The sequence below is a fragment of the Acinonyx jubatus genome, chromosome B1 (genome assembly GCF_027475565.1).
Source record: "Acinonyx jubatus isolate Ajub_Pintada_27869175 chromosome B1, VMU_Ajub_asm_v1.0, whole genome shotgun sequence".
NCBI classification, from domain to species: domain Eukaryota; kingdom Metazoa; phylum Chordata; class Mammalia; order Carnivora; family Felidae; genus Acinonyx; species Acinonyx jubatus.
In genome coordinates, this window is record NC_069382.1 from 189133584 (window position 1) to 189152586 (window position 19003).

General features: G+C 45.5%; 1 protein-coding gene across 11 annotated transcripts in view; it reads left to right on the forward strand.

The window, feature by feature from the left end:
• The window catches only part of LDB2 (LIM domain binding 2), a 380642-nt gene that overhangs the window by 339570 nt on the left and 22069 nt on the right, over positions 1-19003 (forward strand). The window lies entirely within an intron of this gene.

Here is a 19003-nt window from a genome sequence, read left to right on the forward strand (position 1 = left end):
AAATTGCCTAAAGTTCAGTTCAGAAATGCAGACCAATGGATAGGATGGTCTTTTGAGACTTAAACCCTTAATAATAATGTCCAAGAGGAACCCTCGGATGGCCTCCCATTGTGCTTACAGAAAGATCCACATATCTTTATATGGATCTGAAGGATTGCCATCACCTACCTGGCCTCTGCCTCTCCTCCACTTTCCCAGTCTACTGCAGTCCCTCCAGCCTACTGGAAGCTTCTTTGCCCAGGTCATGACATGGCTGGGCCCTTCTCAAATGTCATCTCAGAAAGACCTTCACCAATCCTGCTATCCCTTTCTCTACCTACTTCCTATCACATAATGTTTTATTATCTTCATGGCATTTATCCACATCCAAAACGTCTTGTTTATTTCCTAACTTTTCTATCTCCCCCTTTAGATCATGAGTTTCATGTGGGCAGAGGCCTTCTCTGTCTGTCCTGTTCAGTGGGGCGTGCCAAGGGCCTATACCTCCGCCTGACACATGGTGGGTATCCTGTCATCGTTTGTGTAGTGAACGAGTAACTGAGGCTGCCTTCCGGGACACTGACTTTCCTTGTGTTCTCCTGCCCTTTCCTGATAACATCACAGATGAGGGCTATTTACAGATTTGCTGTTTTTCGCAAGGCAGTGAGTTGGGCACCTGGGCAACAGAACAGAATGCTACAGGTCTTGCCAGAAAGGACTCCAGGAAGTTGGAAAGACTGAGGCATAAAATCGTTTGGAAAAGAAACTGTCATAGCAAACCTAACGAGGTGAATCTTCCTTCCTTTAGGAAGGAAAAAAAAAAAAAGAACTTTTAAATAGAAGCTCCTCACACGTTTCCTGGAATAGCACTTTCCAGCTCTGAGGCATCACAGTTCATTGTGAGAGGTGCCACGGGGGGTAGGCAAATTACCAAATTTGGGGTGATATTTATCTTTTATGCCCTAGGCCAAGTGAGATGTAAGGTCGTTCTTTTACTATTCTTCTCTTTCATTAGATTCTGATAAGTTTTCTTGCACCACGGAGGGATGAAGTGATAACTGGTGTGCTAGGGGTTGTAAATAGGACAGACTTCCTGGCCTAGTGTCCAGCCCTTGTTTGGGATGCCCCAGGCAGGGTGGAGGTATACTTGGCTGCCATCCATCATGTCTGTCATAGAAGAGGAAGAAAAGATTTAGGAACCCCAATCACGGTGATGCTTGGATTTCACCAGCTCTGTGCCCCACACATAACTATCCAAATACTTCGGTTCTCTTGTGTTGTGAGCACAATTTTAATGTTTAACAGATTGTCATTATTTGTAATCAATCTTCGTGCTACAGATTTGGTAGACACCATTATTTTTTGTTCTGTAGCATACCCAGCCTCTCATGTAAAGCCCAGAATTCTTGTTCAGAATTCATGTAAAGCCCAGCAAAGATAAGATATAAACATTGTCCAAGACTAAAACACCTAGACAGAGGGGCGCCTCAGTGGTTCCATCGGTTGAGCGTCCGACTTCGGCTCAGGTCATGGGTTTGATCTCACGGTTCATGGGTTTGAGCCCCATGTCAGGCTCTGTGTTGACAGCTCAGAGCCTGGAGCCTGCTTTGAATTCTGTGTCTGCCTCTCTCTCTCTCTGCCCTTCTGACACTCACACTCTGTCTCTCTCTCTCTCTCTCAAAAATAAACATGAAAAAAATTAAAAACAAAAAAACTAGCCAGAGACTCATCTGACATTAAATAATATCATTACTAAAACCCACTAAATTGCCGTGGCTATCTAAAAGTGTCCCAAGCAAAATGGTCCTTTCTCAAAATTCCTTTTTTCAATGAAATTTGGTCCTATGCAGATTTTTTTGGTATGTGCCAGACTGTTCCTGCGAATTATTTCTTTTCCCAAATGATTGTTACAGCTTTGCTCCTAAGGAATTTACAATCAAGTAGGAGAAGAGGAGACTATCTGTAAATAATTCTTGAAGGACATATCCAGGGAACCTAAGTGGTCCAACAAGCCATCCCCCCCCAAAAAGAAAGGTACATTGGGGAGGAAATGCTGGTGGAAAATAAAATATAAAGACAAATAGATCATTAAATACCTTATATGTCAGGGTCTGTAATTCAGAAATTATCTGCTTAAGCATTTAAGTGTCATTGAGGACTTTTGAGTAAGAATAGAAAATAGAAGTGATCTCAGCTGGTCTTCAGGAGTATAAGGTTAGCAGTACCTTGTTTTCTACAGTGTTTCCTGGAATATTTCTATCTCGTGCTATTCTGCAGAAGGCATGTGTCAACTTGAGGGGAAGAATGAGAGAAGGTGAGGAAAAAGTGCCAACATTTTGAAAACTGTAGTGGTCAGGATAGGAGAAGGCATGCTGGAGTAAAGAGTAGACCCCAAACTTCAGTTGGCTTAACCCAGTGAAGACTCGGTTCTTACTGTGGAAGTCCAGCTTGGGTTGGCCACCGCCTCCATCTTGAGACGTGACATCCAAGATTGCCGCCTGGGGGAAGAAAGCATTTAGGGGAGAGCAATGAACTACTTTCGCCTGATGTGATACCTCACTCCCACTCGCAGCCCATTGGTCACAGCTAGTCATGTGACTTCAACTCAATGGCAGGCAAGGCTGGGGGACCCAGCGGAGCACGTGGATATTTGGTGAGCGGTCACTCTGGCAGAGTAATGGGGAGCCTTTGGTGAATCTGATTAGTTGTTCTGTTTGTTTGTTTCCTAACTGGATAAGAGAGAGAGCAGTGAACTCCTGGACTCCAAATAAAAAAAGAAAAGAAAAACCCTTTGTTTGACCATGCTTTTTGGACTGGCAGAGTAAATTTGGCACAAATTCATGTAAGCAATTGGAAGTTAAACTATTTTTGTGTAATATGAGGATAAAAATACTCCCTGCCTTGCCTTCTTCACAGGATCAAATGATATACTGTAATGTAGGTGATTGTGTTTGATAAACTGCTAGGTGTTGTGCAAATCTAATCTATTATCAGCATCGCCACTATCATCACCATGGTTACCGAGTGGAGGAGGGCAGAGACTGCCGTGGTCCGTGTATGTGACCAGAGAGAAATAAAGCCCCTGCTTATCTTTCTAGCTTTGTTTCTCTTCTGTTTCTTCTAAGTATCCTGCGCTCCAACCGTTGTGTACTCCTGAGAATTTCCCGACGTGCCTGATCTTTTCTCTGCCTTTGTCCATCCTTCTTTCTCTGCTTGGAATGCTCCCCCCTTCCCTTCCCCTCCTTCATCCAAAAAATATCCATGTGTCCCTCAAGGCTTAACTCAAAATCCCCTGATCTATAAAGCTTTCCTTGACCCCCAACCCTAAGACAGCTTAGGGTTCCTCCCTATGTCATGTCTGTTGTGAAACTTTACCTACATGTCATTTAATCATTTATGTGTCTGTCTCCCCTACGAGGCTGTGAGCATCTTCACATCAGGGACAGAGTCTTATGCTCCATTCAGCAGAGCAGGCTCAGGACTGAGACTAATTCCGATCCCAACTCAACCACTGAAAGGGTGTGTGACCCCAGATGGGGAATTTCACCCATCTTTGCCTCAGTTGCCTCATCTGTGGTGTAAGAACAAAACAGACGACCTCAGGGTTGTCATGAAGATTAAATAAAAAATACACACAAGGTGCTTAATAATACCTGCACAGAGTAGGCGCTCAGTAAATATTTGGCAAATGAAAGAATGAGTGGGTGATTAACTGACTCAGTCTCAGGAGGCACTATGTCACAGGTAAAGACACTGAGGCTTCAGGGAGGTTTTTGGCTCAAGGTCACACAGCTAGTGGGAGTGTCTGAGTCTAAAACCTCCTCCTGATAAATATGTGGACCCAGCAGGTGCTCAACAAATGGGTGAAGTGAACATGAGAACTGATGACCCCGATCAGAACGGTGGGAAAGGAAAGGATGTGTTGAATGAAGCCCCAGGAGAACATGCCTCGTCTCCTGCTGAATCTTTACTATTGTGATATTTTTTGCTGGTTGGACTTTTCTGGTTTCCTTCCAGCAGATATAAAAGGAAAATAGCCCGTGCAGTAGGATTGGAAGGCTCTGGGCGCAGAGCAGGGATTTTTCATTTCACAGGTCATATCCAACGCTCTGCAGCCCAGCTCACAAAGTCAGTCTTTATTCTTAATGCCTCCTTGATGCTGGGAGAAAGCGAAACAGGGTTTGTTGTTAGCAATTTGGTCCAGGCCCCTCAGAGAGTGATTACACTTTCCTCTTTTGCTGCATTAAGGGGGGAGGTAAGGAGTCCTGGGACACAAGCCAAACAAGTGGGAGGTTTGAGTGTAATGCATAAAGGCAGGAGGGACCCTGAGCATCACTTGTCTCTGTGAGTGGACACTCTCAGAGCCCTTCTTCACAATCAAGTTCTTTGGTCACCAACGTGCCAGGTCACCCACGCCCATGTCCCTGGTCCCAGGCCCTGACGTTTAAAGAGATAAAGTGACATGATAGAAATCCAAGGACCTCCCACCCTTGACAGTTTGGCTGCCCTTCTTACCCTTGGAGATGACTTCTGTAAGTAATAAGTGACCGCCTTGTCCTGTACTCTAGGCAACTAAGTGGAATGAGAGTGCTTTAAGACACCAGCAGCAGCCACGGACAGACCACAGAAAACTCAGATTCTAGCCCCACTCCAGTATTGACCCGCTAGGGACCTGGGGGCATGGCACATAACATCTGCACCTTGCGCTTTGAGGGCCTGTAAAAGGATGAAGGGAGCCCCTCGTTGACCCTTCTCTCGGGATTTTTAGGACATCAGGAACCATAAACCGTCCTCCAGGAAAGCTCTTTGTAAACTGTTATGATCAATGCCCACATAAAGACAGAGGACAGAGGCGAGTGTCGACCTCAGACCCTGTGTTATGCTGAGTTCCCAACCCCTTACGCTGGTGTCATTCAGAAACTACAGTCTTGTCTGTAAAGGAGGGAAGAACATAAGACTTACCAGGCTGTTGTGGACTGTAAAAATGTTTTCACTTGGAATGTGTTTCATACATGCATTGTTTTTTCCTGAACTATCCCTTCTTGGGAGGCAAGATCTCTATGGCTACGTCTTCATGCAGAAGGAAGAAACCAAGGAAATCTGTGTATTTCCTTCTAGAAGAAGGGAGATCAAGGGAAACTCAGTGTTACTTAGTGAAAACCAAACCAGATTTGCCTGTCAAGTTCTCGCGTTGTTTTCCTGCTTTGTCAGGTGGGGGAAAGATGATGTTTCTAAGATCTTGAGGTTTTTTTTTTTAATGTTTATTTATTTTGGGGGGGAGGGGCATAGTGAGAATCCCAAGCAGGGCTCCACACTGTCAGCATAGAGCCCAATGCCAGGCTGAACGAATGCACGAACCGTGAGATCAGGACCTGAGCTGAAATCAAGTTGGCCCCTTAACCAAAGGAGCCACCCAGGTGGCTAGAGGGAAAGAAAGTCCCTCTCCCCAAAACAAAACTCAGACTCGTAGCCACACACACATGCATACGACAGTCAAACAATTACCGACTTTTTAAAAACTTCCAAAAGGACAATATACAAATATAACTTCAGAAAAAAACAAAACAAAACTCAAGTTAGATTGCGATTGATGATGAGCGCCTGCTACGTGCCAGCATCGTATGGGGCACATCCATCATCTTGCTTAATTTTCAGAGCAGCCCTAAGAAAGGCACTTTATTTTGAGCCCAGAGAGACTGAATAAGTGCCCCCAGCCTGTACAGTCCATAAATGGGGAGTAGGAGTAACCACCGGGCTTGTGTGACTTCTAACCTGTGCTTGTCTCTCGGCCGTCCTCCCTGCCCCTTGAGCCTTCTGAAGGGTTGCAGCAGCCTTGTCACCTTGACTGGCCATCCTCCCTCACCAGAGCCACCCAAGTCACTTGATTCCCGAGAATGGCACAACCAGGGTTCTCTCCACCGCAGGAACCAACGGTGTTAAGGGAACCGATGTCCTCAACACAGGCCAATTGGAGGTAACACAGTGCCTGTCCATAACACCTCTGGCTTCTTCTCCTGACCAAGCTCTCAGGGCTTCTTGTGTCACCTGCGGCAAAAGCATCCGAAAGAAGCGCCGACTTCTCTGGGCAGTGGCTGAACACCCGGGACACTTGACCTACCAACCAGCATGCATGAGCAGACACCCCACAGACAGCATAGGAAGGCAGCACGGCGATGGTGACCCATACAAAGTTTGAGAAGCTACGGCCATCAGACCCCCCCCCCAACCCTGAAGCATGAGTGATACGTCTCTCCATGTAGTTCTATCATAATGGTTGCATGTAGCCATGGAAAAAAGGATGGATGCTTGTTACTTCTTCTCCTACAGAAAGAAAATACATGAGTATCTTCTGTATTTGCCACATGTCTTGTGTCCTGTACAGAAGACAAAGGTGGTGGCTGGGAGGAGAACCAGCCATCCTTCATGGCTAATATGTCACCCTTTGTAAACTGGTGTTCCTTCCAACTTTCTTCATGCCCTTCGATCCCTGGGATTGGGTTTCCATGCTGTTTTGCCCCATCTGCCTTTGCAAATGGTGCTTCAGTGCTTCTTCCCAAGATCGTGTTCCAAGGATCTTTCCCAAGGCTCACAGACGAGCAGTATAATGCAGTAGGACCTCTGCTGACTCAGTTTGCCAAGTTCGGTTCCCAGCTCTGCACTTCCTCGCTGGGACCATCAACTAAGTACGGAAACTGTTATTATTCAACATTTACCAGAATCAACATCTAAACCTCTGGTCTCAACTCTGATAATTTTTTCTCCCAGGAAGCATTTGCAGACACTGAGCCTCCCTCCACCAGTTGTGGGCTTGAGTGTCCTTCCCTGGTATTTTCCACAGCTCTTATCATTCCCCCATAATACTGTGTATCACTCAGTCTTGAAGGCAGGGATCAGGTCTGCTTTGTTTTCTGCATCTGGAACAGAACCTGTCGCACAGAATGTGGACCCTCAAAATATAGTTGTTACATGAGTTCATTAATTAATTACAGAATATAAGGAGAGCCTGTGGCCTCTGCCATGTTCAAGAGCCCAAACACTAGTAAAAGCACCAAAGTTGCTAATTAAGGCGGCCTGAGAAGACAAGACTTAACAATGATTGGAAGAGATGGCCAGGGTCATCAGTCAGGTCTGCTGGCCCCCAAATCCCATCCATGCCTTTATATTGCATCATATTATGAGGAGGGTCTCTCCTGCCTGTGAAAGTCGTTGGTTCGCCTTTGGTCATCCGACTGATTTTCTGTTTTGGAAACAGAAGTCATTTCTGCCTTCCCCTCACTCAAGTCCCAGCGGCTCGCTCACCGGACCCCCTCATCCCAGATGCGTGGAAGGGTTTGTTGCAATGACTATGACTAAAGAAATCCTTGCTTTCTTTTAACCTGTCAAAAGTGAGAGCCATGTGTCACTTGGGGAAGAGCTGAGACCGGCACGAGGCCCAAATCAGATTTGTCACCATTCTTTCTCATTTTCTCACATTCGTTAGTGTGTTATTTGGCTCTGGACTCCAGAATGGGGTGAGGTGTGCTGGTCCAAAGGCAGTTGCCTTCGCGTAAACACTCGAGACCAGTTCATTGACCTTGGGCCTGTGGCTGACCCACTTCCATTTTTGCATATTATATCCTCAGGTGTATCAAGGATGACCTAGAAACATTTCAGCCACCAGTGGGCAGGTCTTCTTGTCCCGTAGAAAAGTCTACCAAATTTTGCCTGATTTAAAAAAACTTTACTAAACAACTCTTCGTCTCAAAGTGGGGGTGGTACACAAAGAAATTATGACATGTGTCTCTTCTTCATTGGGCATTATGTCCTGGTTTGATAAAATATTTGTGTTCACATTTTATAAACTGTTCTCCAAAACGGAAGTCCCTGAGCAAATAGCTTGGTGGCAAAATGTTAGGTTGAATCATATAAAATTACCACTCTTTGACTGTTAATTTACCTACAAAAATGGCAATTTTGATTTACCAAAAATCCAACCCAGTAAAGTGAGAAGTTTCGGAAATCCTGTATCCTCCTCTTGGGAATTGAGCTGAAAGTTCTGCCAAGTCCTGCAGTAAAGAAAAAGTTGCTTAATTTTAATTCACTCAGTATATTTTCCCCAACTCCTTCAACCTGGGATTTTCTTAATTGTCTTGCCTAACACTTTTAATATCTGCAAAATACATTATAGGAAATATTGATAATATACATTTTATGAAAGCGGGCTTCATTTCCTACCGATCTTTCCCCCAGTAATCCCAGACACCCCCCAAGTAGACAACAGCACCGTGTCCTTCTATACATCTGCACATGACTTTCCCTCTGTTCTGCCTGCCAAATTCCTTTTCACACTCAGAACCTCATTCAGTGGATTTTCCTCTTTGGGGATTCCTTTCTGACCCTCACCCAGGAAAGACAACAACTCCCTTCTCTGAGCCAACGGATCCCTGCCAAGCCAGTAGTGATAAGAGGGACCAGAGCACTGTGGGCCATACCTCACTGGGGTTTCAACCAGTTGGTAAGACCCCAGCCAACATGCTCCCCATTACCCTGGACTGATCATAACGTTCTAGTGAAGACCACTGCTGTCTTCTGAACATACTCACACATTGTAACTCAAGATGGGTAAGAAAGAATTATCACTCTGTGATTATTTATGTTTTTGTTTTCCACACCAAATTATAATTTAGTCTTTACTTGCCCATCTCCCTGCCTAGGCTGTGAGCTCTTCTGGACTAAAGAACAGGGCTTATGGAATGGGCATCTCCAGAAGCTCTCCTAATATCCACCTAATGTCTAGTAGATCCTTGAAAAACACTCCTTCTTTGATCCTTTACTTGAATTTAATGTAAAGAGTGAGAAAACAGGGCCCCTGGGTGGCTCAGTCCGTTACGTGTTGGACTTCGGCTCAGGTCATGATCTTGCGGTTCGTGAGTTTGAACCCCACATCGGGCTCTGTGCTGACAGTTCAGACCCTGGAGTCTGCTTTGGATTCTGTGTCTCCCCCTCTCTCCACCCCTCCCCTCCTCATGCTCTGTCTCTGAGAAATGAGTAAACGTTACGAATTTTAAGGGGCGCCTGGGTGGCTCAGTTGGTGGGCATCCGACTTCAGCTCAGGTCATGATCTCACGATCCGTGGGTTCAAGCCCCACATCAGGCTCTGTGCTGACAGCTCGGAGCCTGTAGCCTGCTTCAGATTCTGTGTCTCCCTCTCTCTCTGACCCTCCCCTGCTAGTGCTCTGTCTCTTTTTCTCTGTCAAAAGTAAAGAATAAACATTAAAAAAATTTCTTCAAAGAGTAAGAAAACAATGAAATGCTAGATTCTGCTGGAGGAAGAACACTTGCAATGACGGTCTGGAGCCCGGAGTTCTTGAGTCTATGGGAGGTTCAGGAAGGGCTTTATGGGGGAGGCAGTGCAGTGTGGGGCTAGGTGGGTAACCAGGGGGACTCTTCCAGAAGTTTCATCAGAGTCTGTCCTCAGACCATCTGGGTCTAGCATCCTCCTTCTTCTTGGCATCTCAGCTGAGCTGTGCTCTTCCAAATTCACATTGGAAAATGAAAATACCCAATCCCATAGCATTTTTCATCTATGAAGTCGGCAATTATTTTTTTAAATGATAATACACAGTGTTGGGGAAGATACACGAAAAGGGATGCCCCTTTGGAATATAAATTAGCACAGCTATACGTTTCCATATTTTGTTTCCCCTACTCAGGACTAGCATGGGCCTTTAACAGAACCATTGACGATAAAACTTCCCTTCCCCCGGTGCTTCCTAGGACTACAGACAAGAATTCCTGCAACGCCCAGCCCAGAGTCTTCAAGCAGGGGGGTGGAGATGGTGGGGTGAGCCCACTGGGGTGAGACTCAGTTTCTAAGACCCTAACTGAGATCCTGGTCTCATCCACATGAAAGTATCATGATGTCCTGTGGGTCATAAGATGGAATCTGAAGTAGAATAAGCAATGCTAGGGCATCGGTCTTATTTTGCTACATAGAACATTTGGGAACGCAGCCAAATTCACTCAGGCTTGGGCTTTAAAACGGGTGTCATCCCCGAAGGCTTTGTGGACAGAACATTCACTGTTATTTAGTGATCACCAGAGAGACATGAACTGTGCGGAGGCATCATTCTCTGCGTGTCGCCCCCACCCCTGAGTTTAGGATCATTTACCTTGAAGGCTAAAATTAGAGCATTGGTGCTCAGCAAAAAGGCTCTGTTGGCACAATTAATAATGCAGAGTCCTCATGTGCTGTATGACATGAATTGTGTTGCTAATTATATTGTTATGAATGTGGTTTAGAGTATTATTAATGCAGGAAATATCAATACTTAAAAGCTTTGCTGGCAGCGAGATTTTTGCTTTAGCATGAGCTGGTCCGTAAGCATTAAATACTCTCTTGCTTAGAGGCATTAATCTGTACTCCCTTTGAATACATTTAATTAAAAATGTTGACTTCCTAGCAATTGTTGTTTTTATGTGACCCCAAAATGGAATTTTATTGGAGGTCAGGGCCTTTTATATAAGCACCCATCTGTTCAGCCAGGGTGATGTCCTTAGACAAGGCCTCTGTTGGTGTCCAGGAGATGGTGCTGGGGGCTGGCCTTCTCCGTGAGTCTTGCTCTCCAGGAAAACTTCCAACTTTATGGATAAGAACAAAACCACGTTCAGAATCAAAAGGAGGAGAACGCCACAGAAGATATGGTTTTGCTCCATCTTTCATTGTCACTTTTTTAGTACGCTCTCTTGAGAGTGTATTTCAAACCACTTTGGAGCCCATTGACCTGGGTTCTAAAGTTTGCTGTTTCTTGAATGAGAAGACACTTTTACACACACGATATTGCTATGTCCCCTCAGATTTGTGGGGTAGCCGCTATCATTTCCATTTTTACAGACATGAATGGTTTTATAACTTCAGAAGTGGCGTGTGGATGGGCTGGAGGGAGGGCACTGTGTTCTACAGCTTAAATACCTTATCTTACGTAAACCTCATAACCGTCTAAGACTCGACATCGTTACTGCATTTTGGTATTGCTGAGGCTTGAGGACGTGGAAATCTTACCAGGGTTACAGAGTTGGTAGACTCCAGCTGGAATTTGAACTTAGATCTGACTCCAAAGCTTAAGCCCCTTCCCGGCTTCTCATAGGGCCAAGTTGGTGACTCTTTGATCTAGGGTAACCAAATGTCCCATTTGGATGGGACTGAGAGCTTGCCTGGGAAGTGGGACTCCCACTTTGAAACTCTGGAACAATGCCAAGCAAATTGGATTGAGATAGTCACCCTAATTCCATCCCTAATTCCTCATTTTACTCCATCTCCCCAGATGACTAAAATCACGAGTTTATCCAAGAGAGTGGATTGGAGTCTATCGACTGGCTCCCTCTGTAGGAAGTGGCTGACGTCCAAAGGATGTCTAACTAACACATGGAGGGAGCGGTTTGTCACCGTGAGGGGCAGAACTCTCCCATAACAATCATGACCCAGAAAAGTCACACTAACTGGCCCGTGGACCAGCTACCACCAGATGCTAATCCCTGTGTCGGAGAAGATTTCCTCCAGCATTGGGTTTGGGGAAACATAATAGTTATTGTTCAGTGCAAGGTGTCATGGAGACAAATAAACAGACCTGGTCTACAGGGTGATGGGGGCGGCGGGGGGGAAAGCTATGTTTATCAAATGTTCACCACTGCAGATGATTTGCAGCCAATTTAAGAAGCCCTCCATGTACACACCAAAGACTAGCAGGCTGTAAGACTTTACTAATAAAGTTGAAAATATGCTAGTATTCATATAGCTGGCACTAAGAAATAGGAAATAAATGCCTGGAAGTTTGTCAGCTTATTAATCATTCCTTTGTAAGCGGTGTTTTTACTTTCATTGCTGCAACATCAAATCACAGTTCATTGGCTAGAGGCCAAGCTAGCTTTTGCGTTGGCATATTACCCCGCACCGTGGTTCGGTGCTTCTTGTCCACTTATTATGCTGCAGACTTCCTACAATTTAGTCTAAAAATAGCATCAGTTCTGTGAAAAACACTGCATTTCTGCTTTAGCCATGGTAGAGAAACATGGAAGGGTGTGTGTGTGTGTGTGTGTGTGCATATGTGCGTGCTCCCGGAGAAAAAATCATGATGCCTGAAATCTATCATTTTTATTCTCCCAAAACCTTCTTTTTGGCATACTGAAAATTAAAGAAAAAAAAAAGGAAAAGGAAAAGTGGAGAGAGAAAGATAAAAACAGAAGCAGATTTTCCCCCCAGAACCCTAGCTATGCATAATCTCTGTTTATTTTTAGTGAACAAAATGATCCTGCCAAGCTAGAACGAATCCCCAGAAGAGCCTTTTATTAGAGCCTTTTCTTCTCCCTAAATGAAAACTGTGTTGCACTCATATTATGCCCTATTCTGCTTTCCTTCATCAGTTTGAACTGCAAAGTGGCCATGGAAAAATGATTGATTGGCATATTTCCGTATATGACGACTTACAAAACTACATCCTCTTTGGGTGCTTTTGGACAGAAAATTCCTAGATAAAAAGATTTCCGGTAGTAAGGTTTTCCGAACCCCCATCCCTGGTTGGAATGTCTGTCTGCCTATTAGCCATGCCAGCACTCAAGCATTGGATGATACAGTGATGATTTCCCTAAATCCATGATTTATTTTGGACCCTGAAGAACTCGAACAAGACAAATAGCATTTGAGAAGCCATGTGAACCTGAGGGGGCTGCCAAGGACACAGGTGAAGAGGGACAGGGGATGCATTTCATAATCAAAACGAAGAGCGGCAAGAGTGATAAGGTCTCAATGCTGCACAAACAGAAAAAGTGAACAGTTTGCATATCAGAAGTATCAGGTGTTTGGAGTTGACGCAGAACTTCTGAATAATGTGTTGTTTGCCTTTTGGAGAAATTAAGAGGAAGGAAATGTCATTCTGCAGCTTCGCACAAGATAGCGAAGAAAGATGGCAGACTGGGAAATTGTCATTTCCTAGGCTGCTTCCGAAAGATACCGCTGGGAGCCAAGGGTTACAGGGAGGTAATGGAGGAACCGGGCAGCCGAGAGCCAGCCTGAGAAACAAGAACTTGGCAGGATGCCTTTTGATCAGCCTTGGTTTCAAAACCATGTGCCAAACGAAGAGGTAGCAGCTTTGCAATAGTCGAGGGTCGTGGAAAGAATGTGGCCTTTGGGATAATTCATTTCTTCGGGTGATGTTAATTGAGCACCTGCTATTTGTTGAGCACCTTTCTGGATGTAGGATTTAAAGAAGTTATGCTCACATCTGGCTCCGTTAACATCTAGCTGCGGGTCTGGGGACAAAGCACTTAGCTTCTCTAAAACTCTGATGGTAGCCTCTGGAAATGGGGATAATCAGTCCTAATCCACTTTTTGTTAAGATAAAATGAGATAAATTTTATCTCAGATTACTCATCTGCAAAATGAAGACAGTAATACCTAAGCTAAAATGAAGATAGTAATACCTAAGCTATTGGGAAATTTAAATGGGGTCACAGCGACTGGTCCTGTGCCAGACCCCTCAAAATAGTGGATGGCCTTTTTTAGGATTTTTTGGCAGTGGCTCAGGTGAACAGAATTCAAGAACAAACTTTGAGAGCATTTCTGGGGGAAAAATGGGAACTTGTCACATTGGGAAGTTCTCCAAGCTTTAATCATGCTTTAATCATGCGAAAAATGATGTTCCCCAACCTGTCTGTGTTCACACCAAATGAATATGTGCTTTTAACCAAAATGATCTGACACTTCTTCAGGACTTAGGGTATTAGGTTCTGCCTCAGATCATGAGGGTCGTGGAGATACCACTTGCATGGTACCCCTGGGGAATTTATTTCTCCTAGGGGCCAAACTGAGATTTGCCCATACATGACAGCAGAGCAACACAGAAAGTTCTGGATGCCATGAGAGAATCTCAGGTTGCGAGAATTTTCCAAGAAGGCAGAAACCAGACTCAAAAGAAAATGTCCTATTTGTTAAGGAGAACACCTTACCAAGTGTCACAGTGTGATGGAAAGCACAGACCCTGAGCCAGAAGAGAAAAGAACCATAGTTGCCCGGCTGACCGCAACACAACAGTGTAAGACCAGGCAGAATTTCTTGAACCCTATGAAGTTTCGTCTCCACGGCTGTAAAAATGGCTAAGAGATTTCCAGCTTTCAAAAGCATGTCATTTTAGGGGCTTCGTGCTATCTGCTTACTGATTTATAAATAATTTGAGACTCTGTGACTGCATCCAAATGTGGTAGCCTAGTATGAACTTGTAGTTAGGTTTTGTGATTTCTTGCTGGAAGGCCCCCGTGGTAGTTCTGCTAATTGGTCCCACCAGCTCCCCTGAAGATGCTCACCCCAAGCTCCTCACTGTTCTCAGAGGGCCTGAGGAACACATTCTTTCTCACGTCGAAGGGCCAAAGAGGGCAAGGTCAGGCAGATGTCTCCCATAAAACTCTCTTCAACACACACACACACACACACACACACACACACACACGAAAAGAATGGAGGCTGAAGCCCCAGGAGGCTAGATCAATTTAATGGCTAGAACAGGAGCAGATTTTCAATCACTGTATACAGATCTTCTGTCAAGGGTCCAGAGATGTTCTCGGAGCACACACAGAAGTGAAAGGAAAACAATTAGACAAGCACATGAAGAAAGATAAGGAAGGGAAGCTTCCAGTGTGCAGAACTGTAGATAGATGAAGGAAAAAATAAAAACAGGAACTATAATCTGCGATCCCTTTTGAGACTTTTAATACCCGCTGTGGGAAAATAAGCACAGGGAAATTAGAGGCGATGCATCTTCAAGTTTTCACGTAACTCCAGAAGAAAAGTAGCAAAGGGGCAGGAGCCTCAGTGCCTTCTCAGTGCTGAGAAGGAAGGAACAAGCACCTGCTCCTATCTGCGGCCTGGCCTCATCAGTCTTTTTACACTGAAATATGTGCATTGAGACTTAGAGGACATTTCATTCATTCATTCATTCAGTATCAATTCATTTTTATGATTGCCTACTCAGTGCCAATTTCTGGTGATGTAAAGGTGGGCAACTCCACCAGAATCCCAGTCTTGTTAGGGAAGCAGCTTGTTATAATGCTGGGTGATAGAGACGTGTTCGTAAGCATGGGCTTAAAGGTAAGAGAGGGAGTAACTGGTTGGTTTGGGGGCTAAGGCAAGGAAGCCAAAGCTAAGGAGTCCCTGAAAGCTCTGTGACTTTGGGCCAGTAACCCACCCTCTCTGGTCTCCCGTTCCTCATCTGTATGTGTGTGTAGTTGACATGCTAGAAGATGAGGGGAGAAAACCCACGGGCATGAATACCACATGCCTGCCATGTTTCGGGGTAGTGAGTGACAGATTAGCAGGCTGCTACAAAAAGTGTTATAATCACAGTTCTCTTCCCTCTTGTAACCTTTTCGAGGAAACCTTCACATGTTTGAAGAGTTGAAATCTGGCTTCCTCACGTCCTGGTTTAGACTCTGCTGCTCAGAATTAACTGGAGTAGACAGTGGACGTGATGCTCTTTCCTGAGTTTTCTTAACACTTGAGTTCCGGAGTCAAATCCAACTTTGTGCATAATGTCTTTGCCTCCAGGAAGTCCCCGCACACGTGTCCTTTCCCCATCCTTACAGATCTCCCTACATGCTTCAGATTTCTCTTGAAGAACCACTTCTTTCCTCTTAAAATCTTCCCCTTTCCTACCACACATGTCGCTATACGTTTCTGCGGGTGGACCAGCACTGAGTTATACCAGTTAAAGGGCCTGCTGCCCTCCCAGCCCCACGGTGCTTGATAACCTACCTCTGTGCTAGGTCCAGGGCAATGCAAAAGTGGATTAGACCTTGTCCTCAAGTCGCTTACAGTCAGCATCTCTCCATTCTCCAGAGACCCCAAACATCAGCATTCCCTTGCCCCAAGCCCTCCAATGTCTTCCCATCCCACTCAGACCAAAGGCCAACATCCTCCTGATGACCTTCATGATTCAACACCTCACAACCTCTCTGGACTCCTTTTCTCTCCTGTTCTCATTCTCACCATGGGTGCCATATTTCTCTCCTAGATGTTTCTCAAAGCTCCCAGGCCTTTGCCCTTTCTGTTCCCTCTACTCAGAATGCTGTTCCTTCTGCCTGAAGTGTTTCCCCCCCAAAAAACCCTCTCTTCCTAGTTTCTTCTGAGATTAAGATTGCCAGATAAAATAGAGGATTCCCAGGTGAATTTAAATATCAGATAAATAATGAATAAATTACTATTCTATTTCTTAATTATCATAATAAATTATTCTTTATTAGCTGAAATTCAAATGTAACAGGGCACCCTCTATTTTTATTCGCCAAATATGATAACCTCACCAGAGATCTTTACTCTGATGTCACTTTCTGGGTGATTGTAATAGTTTTCTATTGCTGCCGGGACAAATTATAGATTTATTGTTTTACAGTAGATTAGAAATCTTGGCATGGGTCTCACCGTGTTAAACTCAAGGTGCTGGCAGGCCTGTGTTCCCTTTCTGGAGGCTCTAGGGTAGAATCTCTTTCCTTGCCTTGTCCAGTTTCTAGAGGCCACCTGCACGCCTTGGCTCTTGACCCCCTTCTGTCCTCAAAGCCCCAAGGTCACCTCAGGTCCTTCTCATACTGACTCTCCTTTCTGACTCTCCTTTCTGATCCCCTCTTCCACTTTTTTTTAAGTTTATTTATTTTTGAGAGAGAGAGAGAGAGAGAGAGAGAGAGAGAGAAGGCACATGTATGCATAAGAGCAGGGGAGGGGCAGAGAGAGAAGGCCAAACAGGCTCCACACACACTGTCAGGGCAGAGCCCAATGTGGGGCTCGATCCTATGACTATGAGATCAAGACTGGAGTTGAAACTAAGAGTCGGACCCTTCACTGACTGAGGCACCAGGTGCCCCCTTTTCTGCTTTTAGATGCTCTTGTGATTATATTGGACCCACCTGAATAATACAGACTAATCACTCCCTCCCCAGATCAGCTGATGGGCGACTTTAATTCCCTTTGCCACGTAACCTAACATATTCCCAGACTCCAGGGATTAGGGCCCCGACGCCTCTGCCGAGCCACCCCTCCAAGCAGTGACTTTAGCCAGAGTACCCAGATTCTAAACCCTCCCAACTCTCACATGTCCTACCTCCTTTCCCTGCTTGCTTTTGCTCTTCGATACTTGTCACTGACATATATCACGTGCTTGTTTCTTTATCTGTCTCCTTCCCTGGAATGTTGTTACGTAAGAGCAGTGATTTTCTTTATTTCTGTTTACCGCAATCTGAGCATCTGGACCAAACAGGGGGCACCTAGTACAAGTTCAATAAATATGTGTTGAATGAGTGAATGAATGAATGCATCCCAATCTCTGCCAACCCCATTTTCATACGGCATCGCCGATGTCTGCATGAACCCTGCTTTTCGCCAACCTCACCTCTGTTCCTGGGTGGGGACAAGGCTGCTTATATAGGCTCCACAGGTGCACCTGATCGCGGACAACGGGAGCAACCGAGCGGCTGAACGCTGCATTGCTGAACAATTGCTCTTTCCTTTGAGTCAGAGCGGAGCTGGAGGGCCATTGCCTGGCAGAAACTCAGGCAGACATTCAAAACACAGCCATGCACTGGGTGCTCAGGGCCAAGAAGTCCCTATCCCCACATTGCCCTAAACGGTGGCCATGGGGATGCTGGCCCGCACCCCAGAGCACAATGCTATCTTTAACAGTCTTGTGGGTATTTGTACCAGGGCGGGAGGCAGGCATCACCACACAGTTAATGTTCAGGAGGGATTATAACTGCACGAACAAGATAGCCCTGTTCCTTGGAAACTGTCACTGACGGCTCCCAAGGACCGTATCCAGATTCCCCTGCTCGCAGTATTAAGATTATTAGGCCCCATTTATAAATGCTAGTGTTTAAATGTTACCTCGTTGTAAGTGCACAGTCTCTTAGTTCCTTGGGAGAAATAACCAGCACGCTACAAATGCTCCCTATTTCCGGTGAGGACCAGCGTGGACCAGCGCGAAGGCCCCCAGTGCTGTGATCAACGGCACTCAGCCTGGGGGGCAGTCTCCACCGCTGGAGCCTCCGAGCCGCCAATATTTGCCTTCGGGGATATTTGGTGCTTTTGTGTAGCCAAACACATCAAAAGAGTGGTGATGCTTTTCTCATGCTTAGGAAACGTGGGTGAAAGAGAAACAGTCTGATATGCACCATATTGCAGCGTCCACGCTGATGGCACCGGTGGGGCCACGTCATGCGCGGAATGCCCTCGCCTGTATCAGCTGCACCTCTCAGCTCTGCTGTGGCCGGAAACTGAGGCCCTGACAAACCTGACCCCTGCCTGGCCACTGTCGCTGGCTCCCTGATTCCATCATGGAATCCAATCATTCCAAGGATTCCGTTCCAGTCATTCCCCGTCTCCAACACCGTGTCCTCTCTTGCAGTCACATCTGCATTCCCCCTGCTGAAGATGTCCACCCAACTTTTGTCCTGGCTGACTCTTCTTTCGCCTGGCCGACGCTTCAGTCATGTTTTTAGGTCTCAACTTAAATATCAGTTCTTCCTGGCAACTTTTCCTGACAGCCCTCATCCTTCTCCTTTATAGTAGCCAATCCATTTGGAAGTCTCGTTTATCACCTGTCTCCCTTCTGGATGGAGGCTTCCAGGGAGGGATTGTGCCGTGTTCACCGCTACATCCCTGCTACCCAAGTTACCACAATTACAACGTGCGTGAAGCAAGAGCTGACCTGTTTGCGGATGTCTAATCACCTTTTTTGGGTTTGTTCTCCATCCGGTCATATTCATGTATTCAAGCATGCATTCATTCCACACACATTAGATCCATTGCTTGGTGTGAGATAATATTGAATGAATGAATGAATGAATGAATGGAAGAAACAGGACACAACCCAGCTTTCTAGTTCTTTACCATCTAGTGGGAAACTGGAAGTTTTATGTGTCAGCTTAGCTAGGCCATTGTCTTAGTTTGCTCAGTCTGCCTTAAAAAAATACCATATGGGAATGCAAGCTGGTGCAGCCGCTCTGGGAAACA